This window comes from Botryllus schlosseri, chromosome 5 (assembly GCF_051294905.1).
Source record: "Botryllus schlosseri isolate E-star chromosome 5, Bs_hap1, whole genome shotgun sequence".
NCBI classification, from domain to species: domain Eukaryota; kingdom Metazoa; phylum Chordata; class Ascidiacea; order Stolidobranchia; family Styelidae; genus Botryllus; species Botryllus schlosseri.
The window spans coordinates 15725944-15745204 of NC_137240.1; the positions used below are offsets into that span (position 1 = coordinate 15725944).

The window sequence follows — 19261 nt, forward strand, 5'->3', positions numbered from 1 at the left end:
ATGAAAAATGAGTTGAATACTGACAAATAGTGATTTTGAAAATGTCTTTCGCCCGTTATAAACCTCCTGCAGTGTTATTGTTATTGAGTTAAGGTGACCTATTGTTGTTGCTGTTGTCTCGCTAGGTAACTTTCCTAAATAAGATTTGTCCCTATTATCTATATAGATTACAACGTTGAATGAAGCAACAGGAGCTGGGGTAAACAAATTAGGGACGTTACGTCATCTTCGTAGGTCAAGGACAGTCACTCGACCAAAGTATGACCTGCAATTAGAAGCTGCATCAATTGCGTGTAATTTATCAAATCTTTCTTTGGTAACCGTATATATAACCTTTTCGTAAAACCGCTTCACCATGTGTATTTGAAGAATGAACGATATCAACAAACGCGAATATTCCCGATCTATACAATTTAATGAAATCTGCGCTGACACAAACATTCTCGGTTTCTGCGATATCCTGTCGCATCAAAAATGAAATACATAAACATTGATGTTTTATGAATACTAGTCTGCGCTCGAGATAACCGGACAACGATATGCGATGTCTAATTTGCGTACCGACAAGTGCGATTTCATTTTCATTGCTTTTCCTTGATGCTATCTTATCATATTTTTAAAATTCAGTGTGCGTGTCTCTTATTTACATGTTATATGCCGAGATGGGTGTTTAAATGAAAGGATACTCCGGGTCCTATCGCCTACTTCCTATCCATTCATTTTATCGCAATCTTGTGGTGTTTCAAAGTGATGAAATTATTAATATGAATTGTACTTATTTGATATGAGATAAGTTGGGTAATTTGATGACGACACAATTCATGAATCTCTTCTGAAAATATTGAAAATCGAAACACATTTTTAAGAGTGGCAAGGTCTAAATAGCGTAGAAGGGGTTCATGCTACAAGTCTGCAGATTACGATATCCGGCCTGGTATAAATGACCACTGTGGTCGAAAACATGAATAGCACAAACAACTATAACATGCTACATAAATTGGGTAATATGACATTTGAAGAGCTACTTGGAGGATACATAACTTCAATATACAATTAAATGAATATATGAATTGAAAATATTTTTCAATTGTAATATGACATTACGACAGACATATATAGATATAAATAGACATGTAGTTCAATATATCCTGTATCTGTAACCTGGCCAACGAACCGGCCAATACTTCTCGCACGCGATTCCAGTAATTCACATGAGTTTAGAGACAAAACCAACCATATCGGGGGGGGGGGGGGGGGGGGGGGCGGGGCAAAAGAACCCATACGAGACACAGTAACACTATCTAACGAATGAATACGAATGTAATCTTCAACTCAGTTTTGTCCGCAAATAAACTGAAATATATTAAGCTTCCGGTATATTTCTGGAGATAAACACAGAATTCTGTCGGGCACCGATCATGTCGTAATTCCACACTCTTGACTGGTTAAATTTGCTGAAATTATTTCAGTATATTTACAGTGACATTATATACAGTTAGTTTTGACACCAAACAAACGTGTTTTTTCTAACCATCTTTACGCGCAACCCAGAACGTTATCGCTTCCTTTTAGCAACTGGCCCACTGTCAATCGTATACCGGTAGGATCCAGATTTTGGTCTGCTGTGCTTTATCGGTAATATTGAGAATTATTACATCAAGGTTGAGACGTACCGTATATATATGTATAATATATATCTTTCGAGTATATACCATTTACAATATCTATGTCAGTATATATCCCTTCTGTTAACAGTGCACAGAGTACGTGACTAATCACAACACCGTTAGATCTTGGCAGGATTTAGCTCGCACCGTTTTCTTGTCTTGAGTTCCTCCGGTTAGGAATTCAGTCAATCTACGCGTAAACACTCTTTTCGGCCTGCGCTTTTTACGCGAGCTGCTACTCTTTCTGTCGAGCTTTCTTTCTTTTGTGCTATTCCCTTCGTTGGCGTCCATTTCTGTTTCCACCAACATTGGCGACGACATAGCTGCCGAGTCGCTGGCTATTCCCGATTTGCGCAGTCGGATTTGTTGAATAAGCCCTTCAAACAACTCCGTTACGTTCTCGTTCAAGGAAGCTGAAGTCTCGATGAATTTGATGTTATGCTTGGTGGCAAGCTTGATAGCGCCTGAAATAGAAAGGTATCTTTCGTTGTACTACAACAAATTTTAAATATTTCTACCATAATGCGTGATATAACTACTGGAATTCTTTGTAGGTCCAGATTTCGTTAAAATGTTTTATTTTTATTTAAAATTTTGTCAGTTTTCAAACCAAAAGAGTTTTTTCAGGCCAAACAACTACTTCGTTCAATGACAGACAGTTCCAACCAGAAATGAAGATAAGTAGTGCAATTCTAACATTGTGTGGGAAAACACCTAATTCACATACATGAGGTCAAAATTTAGTCAAAATTACGTTTATTAAGGTTAAACAAATGTCAAAATTTTGACTTTTTAGGCAAAAATCTTCCCATTTTTAGGTAAAATATCGCCCTAGTCATCCTCATCAGTTTGCAAATTTACAATTATCGCGGTTACGCTAATCAGGATGTTTGACTGTCCTGAGTTTTGATCCATGTTGATGGCAACCCTGACTGTGAGTCCAATAATCTTAACCGCAGTGCGTCCGCTTTTCTGTAATAGCAAATGTTGTTTTTCTTTACTTGATTTGGTGACTTGACGATTTCGAACAAGGTCGCATTTATTGCCCACCAATATGACAGGGAAGGAGCGCAAAGTTTCCGCGTGCTTGTCTGTCATCCGAGAGAGTATCTCCATTACCGTCTGAAAAGTCCCGCGATCTGGAAAACGGCGTAAAATTCACGAATTGAAGTCTCTCTCCGCCCTATTTCCAGATTTAAAACCTGCTATTGAGTATGTCACGGCGTATGCATCACCGACTTCTAAAAATGGTTCAAAATCTCCACATTCCGGTCCGCACTCGTTTCTGTGTTTCTAAAAGATTCAAAAAGAGTTTCATTTGACCGGGTTGGGAAATTGAAACTCACAGCGGCAATATAATACGATGCAAAATATTCCTGCCGACGGTGTGTGCAATCTCAGGTGCTCAACTTCTCACGCACAATCAATGCAGTACGTTTGCCTGCGACAGCACATTGGCATACGCCAATATATAGGCATTATCTTTTGATAAACATACAGAAAAGCAACTTACTTCTGAATTGATATCAAGGATTCTCAGTCTCACGCAGTGATCCTCTACTGTTACAGGCCTTTCGTATACATGATCTGAATGCGTGCAAGTGAAATTGATTGATTCCAGTCATTAAGTTTGGTGCAAAAGATTGGCTTACGGGAATCAGTATTTTTCAATTGATCTGATGTGCTGCTGCCAGAGTAGCCCTGAAAATGAACGTCGTCGTCGTCGTCTGTTATTTCTAGTCGCTTCAAGAAATCCTGATCAGACTTTTCTTTATCACAGTCTCTCCCCGATTTGAAGAATTTCCTGCACAGCGCTGACTTTCCGACGCTGAGCTCTCCCAAGAAAACGACCGTATAGGTCGGAGTGAATGTCTCTCCGCCTTTATTTTCTGTCTTACTGTGCTGTAGACAGTCCGTTGATACACTTTCAACGGTATAAGTCTTATCGACGTGCTTTGACATGAAGTGAGATTTTTCTCCCGAGTTCAAAAACGCATTCGAATGTGCAGATCTTTGATTGGTTAACTGTGACCTTGTTGGGTATTGGAAGTACTTTGTTTCGGATTTCTCTTTTTCTTTATTTCCGTAGAGTATTCTCGGCGATGATATATACAGCTCATTTGAGAACGCAAATGGTAATCGTGTTTCCTTTTCCAATGGATGTACTCCAAGTCTCGGCGTTATCGCTTTTTCTCTGTCTGCACGTGGTATCCCTTTGCAGTGGGACAGAACTTCTTTCAAGGAGTTGCAGTCAGTCTGAGCAGAACGGAAATATCATACCGTTACCCAGAGCAATAAAAATATGAATACGTTACGACCATTCTATAATCACAATCTACAAAGCTTACAAAGTTGTGATCTTATCTAAAGGGATACGCTGTTTCTATTTTTGTTGCGGTTTGGCATGCAGTTCTGGATTGTGTCAAGCCTAACCTCACACTGTGAATCATCTTCACATTATCTATTTACAGATAGGTAGCTCCAGTCACTAAGGTCGCGGCAGCCTATATCCACAAAATGTTATTGATCTTGGTTTCGGTGTGGACAAATGGCGGTATCCTCCATTGCGAGGAGAATAATATATGTAAAATAGCGAAGATGAATCTAATTACTTTTTGACAGTAATTATACAATGTAATATACATGTATATAGTATATAATATACATTCATCTCATCAGTGTGTACTCATGTATAATTGACGCAAATTAATGCCAAACCGGTGTGGAACGATGCTTACGGGGACAATGCGAGATACATATGAAATCCACATAGTGGTGAGCGTCGGCGCCATCCAAGCAGGCGGCGCGGGTTTGATTCCCGCCGCCGCAGGTTATTCTGGGCTCCTCGTCCCCCGTGTCGCTGTTCTTACGGCGATAAAAAAAAAAGCCCAGAAAAAAAAACGATAAAGAAATAAAAATATCAAGAAATAGCTTCTAACAAAGGGCCGGCGAAGAAAGAATAACATCGAAGAAGACTGTGACATCGGCACTGGGTCGAGGTGAATGCCAGCTCAAGAGACCCCAACTGACTGGTCGTTCGGCATCCCCCTATCTGCTCATTACATCGTATTGTGTGTCTTGTATATCGCATTGTACATTGTGTGTGTGTCTTGGGCAGATGAAAAATATAATCTTACAATTGATTGGATTGATTGATTGATTGATTTATCTGACAGTCCAAATGCATTGCTCCGTGGATAGCGGATCGGAGTGGGCCATAGAGTATAAGATAAGATGAGGCCAATTGATTTGGTGATAAAGTATGGCTCTACTTCAAATTGACTAGTAACGAGAACGACTAATGTCTGCATGTTCGTTGCTTCTGCTTGTGGTAGGCGACATATACAGAAGCGCACACCAAATCAAAAGCCTGTGAAACTACAATCAATTACATGCATCCTAAATTCATTATCGTCATATTTCATACGGCCACAAAGTATTCGATGGATGGATTGTCTGTGATGTGGTCAGTGCTTTGATCAAGTCTCAATACCTTCGAGTCAATGCAAACTGTGAATCGAATGAAATAATATTTTAAATTTTCAAATTCCGAGTCACGACATGATTCTCCGCGGGTATTTATGTAAATATGTTGTTACATTCAATCTATAGTATGGGAGTATAATTCAACGTAATCGACGTTTATTATGGACTGAAAGACTATACACGAAGGCTATAAATGCCGCGTCGACCTCATATTTATGTAAAGTAAAAGAGGAAAAATACTGCTTGAGCATGTAGAAGTTTGTTACCGAATTTCATTTCCAAGAAAAGATTGACCGGGGCCTACGATATCGTAGGCCCCGGATTGACCTTATGGTTCTTACACACCTGACTGAATATATTTACGTGGGATTGTAATGAATTGATACTATATTATGGCAATCCAAATCATTCTGGATTCAGATAATAGGACGCCGAAACTGCTTTCTCTGTGATGTCACTGCTGATGGAACCTGAAACCTAAGCGGAAATGGAATCCCGTTTGGTTTTAAAGAAAAAGAAATTCGTATAACTTCAATCAAGCCAACACCATCCAAATTAAATATAGCTCATTGTAATCTCATAGAGCGTTTGATTTATCACAAACCACATATCAAGATTCTTCGGACCGGAAAGTTTCAGAATATAATAGTGAGGTGTCTTACCATTTGAAACGACATCTCATTGATCACAGATCTGGTAGAGCTCTCGTCGTCGCTGGATTTCAGCCAGCTCAGTGGGGGCGCGTCTTTGGCCCGTCGTCTCCTCAATTCAGACGACTTTCTCTCAAGCTCCGATCTCTGTACCATGTTAAAACGCTAAGTTTCTGTCGACATCAATTGTTTATATGAATTATATATAGATTCACTATACTTTTTCATTTCAAAACATCACAATTCTGCGATACAGAGATGAGATCGGATAGAGCCGAAACAGTTGGTAAAGTACAGTCTAAATATCACACAACATGACAAAACTACGATCAGCACGATAATGCAGAAATAGGATACTGACAGACACGAACAAAACAGACGACCGCATTAAAACTGAGGTTGGACAATGTCTAGTTATACATGCCAGGTGCGTGAGCAACCTGCGGTCCGCGGAACAAATTCGTGCAGCTGGAGAAGAAGCACAGTCTGCGCTCTGCGGCCCGCGAAATGGATTTGTAATTTGGCTTGTGGTTTGATACGTCCGAGAAGACGTGGGTTATGAGAACAGAACAAATAACGCGGATTAGCTGATTTGTGCTTGAAGGTTTTGACAATATCCACTGGACAACGTGAAATGTATGTTTAGTTGTTTACTCTTTGTGGGATATGCCTTCCACTGTTGGCGATTGGTTTGAATAGTCTCGCCATCACCGTTATCAATTCTCCGTGAGATGGTAGTCTTTGGAACTAATAAAAAGCCAAGGTGCAGCATGGGATTTCATGGCGTCATTTACATTTGACTCGCTTCCCAAGCAGGTTGCACAGTTCACTCATATCATATTTTAGGGATACTCAACTATTTATAGCAGACGTTCAGTTACAAAGTTTAAAATTTTCTTAACTCTTATGAAATAATTTACAGTCATGCAATGTTATACGGCGTACATATGTACCAATCCGGTAAAGCGGTATTTGCAGAAGCAATAACAGAAATGTATGTATTGTTCTGTTAGTCACAGCTATAGCGAGACAATTGGCATTTTGTATTTCTTGCCAGTTTTTTTAAATCTTGATTCTAAAGCGGTGAGAGCGAGTCGGAGACATGTGCTGGTGAAGGTTTTCACTGGTCACACACATGCGAAATGTATTTTTTATTATGACTAATTAGATCCAAACATAGTGAGAATTCACACTACCAATTATTCAAATCAACGATAATATTTAAAAAACCAAGCAAATACCGAGAGAGATATGATCCGGATTCAACACCGAAAAGGTCCGCATTCGAACCGTCATCCACCAGTTGGGTACCCCTGCTATATGCTACAGGCCATCACTAGGAACCTACTTAGTACTGCGCTCCGCACGAATAGGCACATGGTCGGCACATTATTTCTTATTTCTTAATCCATACAAATACGAAAAGTATGCAGATGTGGTTTTATGTAAGGTTAAAATGTTTCCTGAAGTCGACGGTGTTGCTACTGGCGATTCTGTTACCAGGTTTTCGTCAATCTGTCCAGAACTAGATCGACTCTTTTGCGACATTCTGATTGGAAAAATACTGCTCACAGACCCAAGAGCATCCTTAGAAGCCATACGGGTCTCATGATATATTTTTACAGAAGAATAAGGACCTGTCTGTTCTATTGACAATTACTTATTGACCATTCGCATTCATTATATAATCGGCTACTCTTTCAGGTGAGATTTTCCAAGAATTAATTTCGAATGACACAACAATATCAAAATTTGTAGATAGAGCTACTATTTCTGCAATCAATCTAATCACAAGCACCGCGTGACAACTGGTGTGTTGCTGCCAGGACTTTAGCAATCAAGCTGGTCTTACGCCACAAGTACAACAATCTGTTGAATATGTGGCAAATGTTACTGCAGCCTGACTTCGTAACTTCAAATGTTGTTAATGTCTCTGATGTCGAATTGATACTACGTTGATAATTGTGAATAAATAGTTATTGATGCGATGGTATACTCTAAGAAAATATTGATGTGTTTGTTTGTGTTGGTGTTTCTGTGTGTGTAGCTGTGTAGCCTATGTGTGTTGGTAAACCCCTGCATTGTTGGTAAGCAAAGTGACCACATCTTATCCACGAGTTATTGGTCGGTCCAGAAGATGATATATACGATGATATAAAGCGATGCATTGTATGTCAAATAAAATATATGCCTCCATAAACAGATAGTTGAAAGTTATATTCGGCTAAGAACACCGTATCTAGAATATATAATCCCTCATGCTACTTATCCTGCTATATTTTCTGTTGATAGTATGCGTTGCTGCCACTAAGAACTCATATCGTTTAATATCCACGCACATAATCATAATCCATTGCGCAATCAAGTTGTTATGTCATGTTATGTCGAGTCAAACATTCGACTATACCTGATATAGTTGCTAATGATGTTGTGCAGTAGTCCACTAGTAACATCGTTCACAAGTCCAATTCCTTTGGGAATGGTAGTGTCAAATGTGATTAGTTTACACAACAGCTGCAAAATTCCGACTTTTAATACTCCATTTAAGATAAATGCCAGCAGAAATGTGCCTCTCTCTACCAGTGCGTAGCGTCGCATTCAAAGCCTTTATGGTCTTGCGGATGGCAATCTATACGATCGTTAAGGATGTTATTTAACAAGGCGTGTAATACGCCACAATTATGAGGACCAATACTCACAGACTGATTTAAGATATATCTAATCTTATCATTGAATGTGCTCGATCATGACTTCGTACCGTAACATGTGTTTCGATTGTTCCCACGTAGTGATCAACTGATCATGATTTAATCATATGCAAAGCACGGAAAGTCAATATATGCAACAGGTTCTGGCTCTCGAAGAAGAATAGCATTGGGTCGCGAGTTTGATAGCGCACGGCAATAGTTTCCAGTCTAGCAATATGGCTAGTTAACGCTGGATCGCTTCAAAGGTCAGATGGATACCACTGGGACTTTATTCATGTCCTCAATAACACTACTGACGAAGTGCGTGCCCTCTTTCCAATCATTAATAAGGGATATATTTACAATGATAGAACCCGAGTAGCGAAATATCTCACTAAATTAAAAATGCTTAAAATAGCTTGCGAGTAGGCTTGCACAAATCTGTGTTTTATTGCCAGGCGTTATTCCCGTGGTGAGATTCTGAGTCACCGACTCGAGATTATCGACGCCGTAATTACCCTTACACACGCAGTATGTCATGCTTAGTATGTGCATGGTCGTATAAGAAGAAAAGTCATTGATGTATCAACGAGGGGGTTAAACTGTGTGCAGTTTGACCCGGCAACAATTCCATGTTGAGACGGTTTCCTATTCGAAAGAGATATAAATGTTTAGCAGCTGTTCGGATTATAATCATACTAATACATTTTATAGTGGGGTATTTATCTTTATCGCTGGGTATGAGTTGTATATGCGCTACATTTGTCAAACTGAAAATCAAAACAAGTTAGTGACGTCACACTCCAAGGACGACGGTTTAGATTCAGTTTTTGTCGAAAAAAATCGGCATGATATCGTGGATGGGTGGGGATTTCGGAAGACACGTCTTTTTTCACAAAAGCTAAAAGTGGAATGGATGACCATCAGCGAGTCAATAAGCATATCAATAATCCTCGGATTATATTTTCATCCGATCAAGACATGCGCAATGCACATTGCACAATGCGATACACCAGACGCAATGCGATGTAATGAGCAGATCGGAAGATGCCAAACGACCAGATCTCTTGGTCTGGCATCAAATTCAGCCTATAGTGCCTGATATCACAGTCATGGTGTTGAGCGTTGACTGTTCAGTTCCGAGTTAAAGTCATGTGAAACCCACTTTTTATAACTCTGGACGGTGATATCGAAAGCTTCGCACTCATAATATACTAATTTTCCTCCACTTTTAACAGTTTCTAGTGGCATTTTCAAGTACCAGTACTGAGAGACGAAATCATAATAGTGTGACAACTTCACTATTTTTCGAAATTACAATGAAATGCGTGTCTTGGTAGACCCAGTCTCGAGTCATATGACTTGGTCCGAGTCATGCGTAATGACTCGAGTACAAGTCGAGTCAATACTTAAATTGACTCGAGTCGAGTCGAGTCATTTTTCATTTTTAAGAAAATGACTCGAGTCAAGTCGAGTCACCAAAAAATCGCGACTCGAGTCTGACTCGAGTCGAGTCATGACTCGAGTCATTACAACCCTGCTTCTTAGACGCTCTTTCTTGCTCTTTCCATTCATTTTCTTTTTCGAGCTTCATCTGAACTTTTTTGTCACCGCTAGCGGCGAGACGGAGCCCAGAAAAGCCTCCGCCGAGAAATTGAACCCAGGCCGACCGTGTAGACGGCGCTGGAAGTCACCACTACGCTAACCCTCCCCGCCGCAAGTGGAACGGGGCAATTTCTAGTCGGCTGTAACCAGCCAATATTCAAGAACTCTGACTCCAATCCTGTTTCTTGAAATAGCATCCGGCTTCGATCCGAATCTGGGCGTATCTGGAAAAAATGGGTGAATATACGTATACGGCTCCAACGCGGCCCCAGCCAAAATTAAAACAAACCTGCCAATCAAGATCCACCATGGATCAAGCTAAATACGGCTCACTACTCCCTAATAGTATACGGCCGCCTAACGTTTTTGGTCAGACTCGTGCGATTTCGAATTCGCTATTTTCTACGGAGGCAGTATTTTTATGTGCGAGTCGCATTCCTTGCGCGGGGGTCTGATTTCCAGTACATGACGATATTCGGCGCCAGCCATTTGGCCATCTGGACATCAATGACTAAGGCAGTGGTTCCCAGCCTTTTTCGACTAATCCCCCCCATATTAAAACCTCGACACTAATTTTCGCCCCCATATTTACAGATCCGAAGAAAAGGACATATAATCGGAAAAATTATTCACCCAAGTCTGATCGCTGGCGAAGATACTGAAAAAAGGCCCTTTTTCCGAGGGCGCAGGTGCTCGGAAAACCTGTATCCGCGTCTACTATTTATTGAGTAAACCTTGTTCTAGCGTCATATGCAGAATAAGTCGTCATCACGTGAATTCTTTGACCGTGTTAATTAAATATATCTCACTGGACATTCTAACATTTTCGCCCCCCATCGCCCCCTTTGGTATTTTCACCCCCTCGTTTCTCAAAATCGTCCCCTGGGAGGCGATATCTCTTCGCCGTGAAAGAGTAATGGTATGCGTGCGGATTTTCGATTGGTAGGTCGTGGGTTCAATCCGGTCAGGTCAGACCAAAGACTCGAAAACTGGTATCCGCGGCTATTCAGCTGGGCAACATGGAGGAGAAAAAATCCACGGATATCGTGGAGAGGAAAAATAATGGTGCAGTGCAGACTAGATGACCTTGCACAAAGGTCGTATCGCATCATCATCGTCGAAGCAGGCGAAAATAAAAGTTATTTCTCTCTCTCTCTCTCTCTCTCTCTCACCAAACATGCGTCGATTTTATTGCCGTCAATCAGTCTAGGAGCGCACTTCGCGGAGTCGCATTCTGCACACCCCTAGCAGGGGTGGCTAGGTGGCGTGGTGGTATAGTCCACAGCTGCAACCTATACAACACCAATGGGTTGTGGGTTCGAGTCCGACCGAGGTAGACTCCAGAATTCCTACCTAAGTGTTCGAGGTTTATCTAGGCTCCTCCTCGCCCTCTGATCCGCGTAAGCGGTGTCTTACAAAAAGTTAAAAGTGGGCCGTGCCACAAGTCGGCAGAAACGGAATCAAAAAGAAGTAATATCGACCTGGTGTAAATGACCATAGTAGTCGACAAACACCATGAATACCACAAACAAAAAGAACAACCCCTAGCAGGGATATCTGGACTAGATATGCCTGCTAGGGGTTATTGGTATTGTTGTTGTTGTTGTTGTTGTTGTTGTTGTTGTTGTTGTTGTTGTTACCAAGATCAGTGGTTCTCAACCCTTTTCCCTTCACGGACCGGTAAAATTTCAATAGATATTAGGCGGACCGGTGGATCTAAAAAATTGAATCCAACCCAAAATGTAATGTATGCAGCTTTTTTTCTGCCAGTGTTGTACTAGAGCAGGTGTGCCAACCGTTTTGCTATTCACGGCCGCAATTCGATTACTTATATGACCTACGGCCACATTCCACGATATATAGTAGTAATGATGAGATAACTGGACACGAAATACCCATGTTAGACCGTCCAGTCCATGTCCATTTCTAGTGAACTCCGGACTCATCTACTTTTTCATACCGTCTTACTATACGCACCGAAATCCAGGGTTATAACCAAGTCACAAGGCTCCGAGTCACAAGTCAATCTCCCTTTTATAGTTTTGACTCGAGTCAATTCGAGTTATTTTCAATTCGCCACCGAGTCAAGTGCGAGCCCAAGTCATCGAGCAGAGGTTCAAGTCCGAGTCATGGAATAATGACTCGAGTCCGAGTCCAAGTCATTGTGTTGACTGCTCAGTTTCCAGATAAAGTCTTGTTAAACCCACTGTTATAACTCTGTTTGAAGATATCGAATGGTTCGCATTTATAACATACTAATTTTCCTCACCTTTAAATTTTCTGGTCGCATTTTCAAGTACCAGTACCAATGGACGGAGCTCCAATAGGGTGGTTACTTTACTATTCTTCGAAATTAGAATAAAATGTCGGTCTTGGCCGTCTGATTCTCTAGTCATATGACTTGGTTCGAGTCATGCGCAATGACTCGAGTCCAAGTCGAGTCATTACAACCCTGGTATCGAGTCGAGTCGAGTCATTTCCGTATTTTGAGAAAATGACCCGAGTCAAGTCGAGTCATCAGAGAATCGTGACTCGAGTTTGATTCGAGTCGAGTCATGACTCGATTCATTACAACGCTGCCGAAATTGCTACATAATGGTCATGGTATGAATAAACAATTCCTGGGACAGGACATGGTCACGCGAAGCGCGAAATTTTTTTCCGATTCACGAATGAATTTCGTCATTAATATTCGTAGTTTCACATATTACTATCAAATATTTATCCTTTCTCAGCCAATGCGATCAGATTCATCGGTAAAGTTGATGGAGGGAGTGTTTTCTAAAATTTAGGGCGAATTATAAATGATGATGCATACTTGGGTGGGCCAACTGTTTGTAGTCACTTTGTTGCGTGTTGTTATTTCTTGACCTCTCATCAGCATTGTCGGTATAGTGCAGTGGTTCTCAAACTTTTTTAGACACTCCCCCCTTTATGGTAGTGAAAAATTTCCCACCCCCTGATCTTCATATCCCAAAATGCAACCAGAATGCTGGTAATCTCAAGGCATAGTTTGATGACATGGAAGGCTGTGCCTGTTGATGAGAAAATTCTGATATGTGAAATTCGGAATAAACACAAAGCAATAACCATGGAAAGAAGATCAATCGCGCAAAGCGCAGACTTTTTTTCAGTTGACCGCACTTTCGCGCCCCCCTTCGGATGCTTCCACACCCCCCAGTTTGAGAACCACTGGTATAGTGGAAAGATAATGGAACCTCACAAACGTACAAGAAAATAATTTCTTTCGTGAGGAGCGCACGACTCCAAGTTGCTATTTTTATATGGGGTGCATCATTTTCCTCCGCTGTTCGCATGCAAACGGCGCTACAACTGTATTAAAATCGAATAATGAAGTCGCATTGAATCGCGCCTAGCGCGAAGAAATTTTCAAGGTTAAATAAACTATCTCAAAAACTCCGGAGTCAGTCCGTAAATTCAACTTTCATGTCGACGGCCGCCAATACATACTAATACTACATACACACTAGGGCTCTTCAAAAATGATTTTTTTTCTCAAATCGTACTGGCTACTTGATGAAATTGTCTGGTTACCTAATTTAAGCCTACGCGCAAAATTTGGTTCAATTCCAGTCAGTAACCGCTTTGCTACAGGAGAAGAAAGTTTCTATTTATTATATAAAAATGAATAAAAAATAATTTGAAAATTTTCTGTTCACCCCATGAAAGTGTTAGGCTGTCTATACAAACGATGCTCACCAAATTTGGTTCAATTCCAACCAGTGGAAGCGGAGTTATTGCCGTCGAAAAATTTGGATTTGAATAAAATAGTATTTACGGTGACCGATTCTTGGTTTATTTAATATAGTTGTGCTCACCGTAAATACTATTTTATTCAAATCAAAATTTTTCGACGGTAATAACTCTGCTTCCACTGGTTGGAATTGAACCAAATTTGGTGAGGATCGTTTCTATAGACAGCCTAACCCTTTCATGGGGTGAACAGAAAATTTTCAAATTTTTCATTATTTATTTTTCTGTAATAAATAAAGGCTTTCTTCTCCTGTAGCAAAGCGGTTACTGGCTGGAATTGAACCAAATTTTGTGTGTAGGCTTAAATTAGGTAACCTAACAATTTTATCAAGTAGCCAGTACGATTTGAAAAAAAAAAGTCATTTTTGAAGAGCCCTACTGCGCAGTTATATAAACAGTATATTCGGGCAAGCCGTACACGACGCTATATGTATCGACCAACGACACATCTGCAATAGCCTACAATCCTCCGGCTCGACTGAAGCAGAAAGCAGGGAGATCGACAATTCTCGTTGAGGTTTCGTACAAACAAAGACAGAGTGAATATAGAGTTATAAAATAATGTAAAGTTAATAACCGTGCAACTGATGTATTTCTAATTTATTCGGGGCATCGCACTCCAATAATTTGTTACTCCAAGATAATAATAATTTTATCACCATACTTTTTAAGGCCGATGCCGTTCGATAGTATCCATCTTCTGTTACCAACACTTGTTGTTGAGAAGATACCTTTCGTCCACTAAGTGGCAGGTATAGGAGTCAATTTGCAAAGTAATCAATAGAGACGTTTTATAGGAAAATAAGTTTAGAATCAGAAAATTTTATCACAACAGTGACTCACTCGTGATATGGGAACACAAACGTAAGTTGAAGTCCGTCGTGAGTTGGCGCTATATCTTCAACTGTTACGCATGGGTTATGCGAAGTTAACTTATCCATTGTTTCCGCCGTTTCGTACCAAGTGCCATTGAACTGTCGAATATTGCAACTCGTTAACGCGCCACACTGCAGAGGTTAACTTGTTCCATATTAAAAATTCAATCCATTCCTACCTTTTTCCAATCAATAGGAGCATCTTCTTTAGGCAGTGGTTTTGAAACGTCACATTCGGGGTACGCGGACACCGCTAACGCAATGGTTAAACTGATGACAGAAAATGGTATCATCGCGATCGCTTTGGTGGATCTGGATCTATGTTGGTACTGGAATCAATGTCTGAAGCCTGCCGTTTAAGATATCCCTGGATTTATAAAATATCTGTTACGGCGTTATGAGTACAGCCCTGTTGGCTGGAATAGTATTGACTCCAAGCGGGGCCTACGATAAAAGGCGGATAAGTTACCGTGATTCCCGCTACGTTATTTGGATAGCACTTTGGAATCTACGAAATGCACAAACTCAGTGTGCGTTTTATTGCGGAGACATCGATGAACACACGACAAGTCGAAAGCATCTACCTACATCTACATACTGTCACAGTGACGCACGGTGAGGTTCATGGCTGGTGAGGCACTGATTGAGTTGGCGACCAATTTCTTCTCACATTAGCCGTCTTCACACGCAGGCTATCTAGGCTGCTCCTCGCCATCTGATCCGCGTAAGCGGTGCCTTACAAATGCCTAGAAATGGGCCGTGCCATAAGTCGGCAGATATGAATCCTATTGTAGTTTGTAGGATGTCGGCCAGGTGTAAATGACCATTGCAGTCGAAAAATATCATAAATGCTACAAACAACAACAACAACAACAACAACAACAACAACAACAACGCAGGGTATGTAAGTAGCTATTACATACCACAATTTAAGGTAGGTAGGTATGGAGGGAAAACACATTACAGCCATATCACTAAGGGAGTGTTGTTGCTCCGCATTACGAATTGGCCGTCGCAACTCGACGATTCGTACTAATCGTACACTGTCGGTGTTCGATATCGATAGTGCGTTTCACTGTGCTGCGATTATCTCATTGTTAGCGAATAGCGAGTGAGGCAGATTCGTCAGCGCCTCACTTGGCTATAGTTTCTCTGCACTGTCATTGTATGTAATAAAGTCGAATTTCACATTCCTTGGTGAATTTGAGGTGTCCTGGTGCTCTGAAATTGTTAATATTCGGATTATCGGAATCAGTGAAGCAACAGCATTTGATTGATACCAGATATTATAAGTTCTGAGCTGTTTATGATGAATTGCGTTATCACAGGTGAGGCGCGACTCGCCCGTGCCTCACCTCTGCTTTCGTACTGTATTTTTGAACACTAAATATGTAAATTGGTGATATTGGGTGAAAAATTGTTCAAATTTAGTTATTCAGGAACAGCGACGGAAAATATCAATTATGATTATTGAAGGTTTTGACAATTTTAGCTTACTCCTCCTGACGGCGAGGCATTGCCTCACTTGCCTCCCTGACCGCACGTCACTGTACTGTCGCGTCACCAGAACGGAAAATATGCAGCAAGATTGAACTTAACTCCACACGTTGCATCGGGCTGCGAATATAAATACAGAAATGTTTGAGAAAAAATGAAACGCTTCCCTTTTTTTGTTAAGTAATGTTGAAGCTAAAGTTAATTAAAATATAGATCTGTGTGTTTGAGGCGTGCCAACTGCGTGCCAACTGCATGTGATACGGAAAGAAAGAAAAACATTAGGTAGCACTGTCAACGTTGTACCATTGTTTTGATTTCCTCGAAGCTTGAGTTTCCCCACGTTTGTTTCTTGCATTGAACGGCCGTGGTGTATTTGATACCGCCTAATACACTATTTGCTTGTAAGCTCATAGGTTCATCTTGACATAGGCTACTGACGCAGTAAGTTTTAAGTTATCATCATCACTGAAAACGAGAAAACCGTATCCCTTAATTCTTATCATTTAATTAGTATTATTAGGTCTAAGAAATTGCGGAGTGGCAAGGGTTATCTTCGCCTAACATGCCTTCTGTGGTATCATGTGCCACGTAGTAGCAGCGATTGAATAAAAACCACGTCACTAACTTTCCACGTCTGGACGAGTTAGTAAGTGCGGATTGTGCCAACGTGAGGTTCACGTTCGCGCTCTGTTTACGATCCTCTGAAATTTGGAGGTTCACGTTCGCAAACGAACTCAGGTTCTACATCAATGGTCGGGCTATGGCTCGACCTATGGCTCGCGAGCATTGAGCTATATATACACGAGCCATGTATGGCTCATTTGGGCATGAGACATGGCTCTTTGCGAATTTTTTATTTCCGTGCCCAATTTATCAACATTGCAGCAACTTGTTATTAAATCTTCAATACGACAAGTATAATTTTTCTTGTGACAGTATAAGCGTGTCTTTGAGAGGTTAATACAGTGGCGTATTCTATAGGTTAAGGGCTCGGACCACCTTTACAAAATCCTCAATTTTAAGTTGCTGTCGTGCTGGCGACCAACATCTCTCCCGAGTTCCATGTACCCGTCCCAAAATCTTGGATTGCACGATAGGTTGGTTGATTGATCAAAGAGATCAGGAGACATGACGACGCCTGTATCACGATGCATTTACAAATAACACCTTGTATTCCTGATCAACGGCGAGAAATGAACTACCGTGGAAGTGACATTCACAATTACAAATTCAAATTAGAAACAACGATATAGCTATCCACGTTCTTGATTGATAACGTAGCTTTGTAGTCGCTGTTAAAATGTAGACGTGCGGCGCAACTTTATATTACCGCCGAATTGGAAAATTGAGAAGTCGAATCGGAATCAGTGCGGCAATTACATTCAACCAATATCAGTTCGGGGCCTACCCGATCAGTTATTGTAAATTCTATGATATTTACGATGAATTGAGCTATCACAGGTAAGGCATGGTCAGGCTGTGCCTTACCTATGCCTTGCCTCTCCTTTCACGCTTAATTTTGAACAATAAATAGGCATAGTCACGTTGGGTGATTTAGGTAGTAAAAATGTTCAAAATCTAGTCGACAGGTGAGACACTGCCTCACTTGCCACTTACTGCTGTATAGTGACCATATTTGGCTCCACCTACGTATGTCATCATGGGTCCTCGCATTTAAGAATAGCATCAAGACGAACCCACGATCTCGTATAACTGACGAAACTCTCAAATTTTGTATGAAGCTTAACCTCAACAATAATCAACCAGACAACAGCGCCATCAGGAATACCATGCAACACCACAAGACTATTAACTGTAAAAAGCGTGTAAGAAGTAGATTCATACTTTTGCTGTCGTCCGTTTGAAATTTAAATGTTTATTGTCGTAAGCTTCGAAAAATATCATATGCCTCTCAGTGCAATACAATTAAAAATATATAACTTGCAAAAGATCTCTGTAACTCAAGTTTCACATAGTCAATACTCAGATAAGTCGACCAGCATTATAAGTACGAGTTCTTACAGAGAAAATACGGTGCAAACGACGAGTCCCGTGTAGTGATTTCGAATTGGCGCTACCATGACGTCACGATTTTCCAATGGTGACGTAGTAGTTGATATATATATATGGCTCATTGGGAGTTAAAATGGAAAATATAGGGTCAGTATGGCTCTTCGGACGAAAAAGGTTCCCGACCCCTGTTCTATATGGTGAATCATTTATAGAGATTACAATTTTTCAAGTTATTTCAACATCTTTGGTTTAAATTATTTCAATTTTAATTTCGGATCACTCTCGGAGTCTCGGTATTGTGCATGGCATCATGGAATGGAATTCCCCACTGAAATAAAATGCATTTTGCAAGTTTCCAAAATCATATATGCCGCGTTAAAAAAGTTTGATTGAAATATTCAGCTTTTAGTCAGCGAACTGTGCTGGATCAACCATGTCAATTGGCAATTCAACGAAATTGATGAAGAGAATGGATCGTTGTCTAAGGTCTAAAGTTGTGCTCATGCACGTACATATGCAGATATGTGAGGACTTCAATATCCTTCGGACTGAGGCAAAACGCCATTTACAATGCTTCTCCCTTCGAAAATGACAATTAAAATAACAGAAATTAGAAAGAATCAATTCGGATTGATGCTAACTTCAACGAGCGAGTTCAAGCATGCAGGCTAATATAGGCTTACTATATTTTCAGCACCCGAATAGAGGATATTTTTATTGCGGGCAAGTAAAACGAGAGCGAAATTGTTACGTTTGTGTTTGACGACAGACATAATCTATTCTTCAGATTCAGCCCATGAATACTTTGCGAGCCCTTATCTCAGTGTTTTTAAGCCTATTTGCCTTCGACACCCCCTTTTGAAAACAGTTCATGTCTAGCGCCCCTCACATCCCATATTTTAAGGACTGTAGTAAAGCAATAGTAAGAGGTCGAAGTCTGGTCGGTCTTTTCGGGTTGGGACTACGCTACATTATTGGAAATATTTCTCGCTGTAATCGCCTCCAAG

General features: G+C 40.6%; 1 protein-coding gene across 3 annotated transcripts in view; it reads left to right on the forward strand.

The window, feature by feature from the left end:
- The window catches only part of LOC145439206 (ran-binding protein 9-like), a 333125-nt gene that overhangs the window by 108067 nt on the left and 205797 nt on the right, over window positions 1-19261 (forward strand). The window lies entirely within an intron of this gene.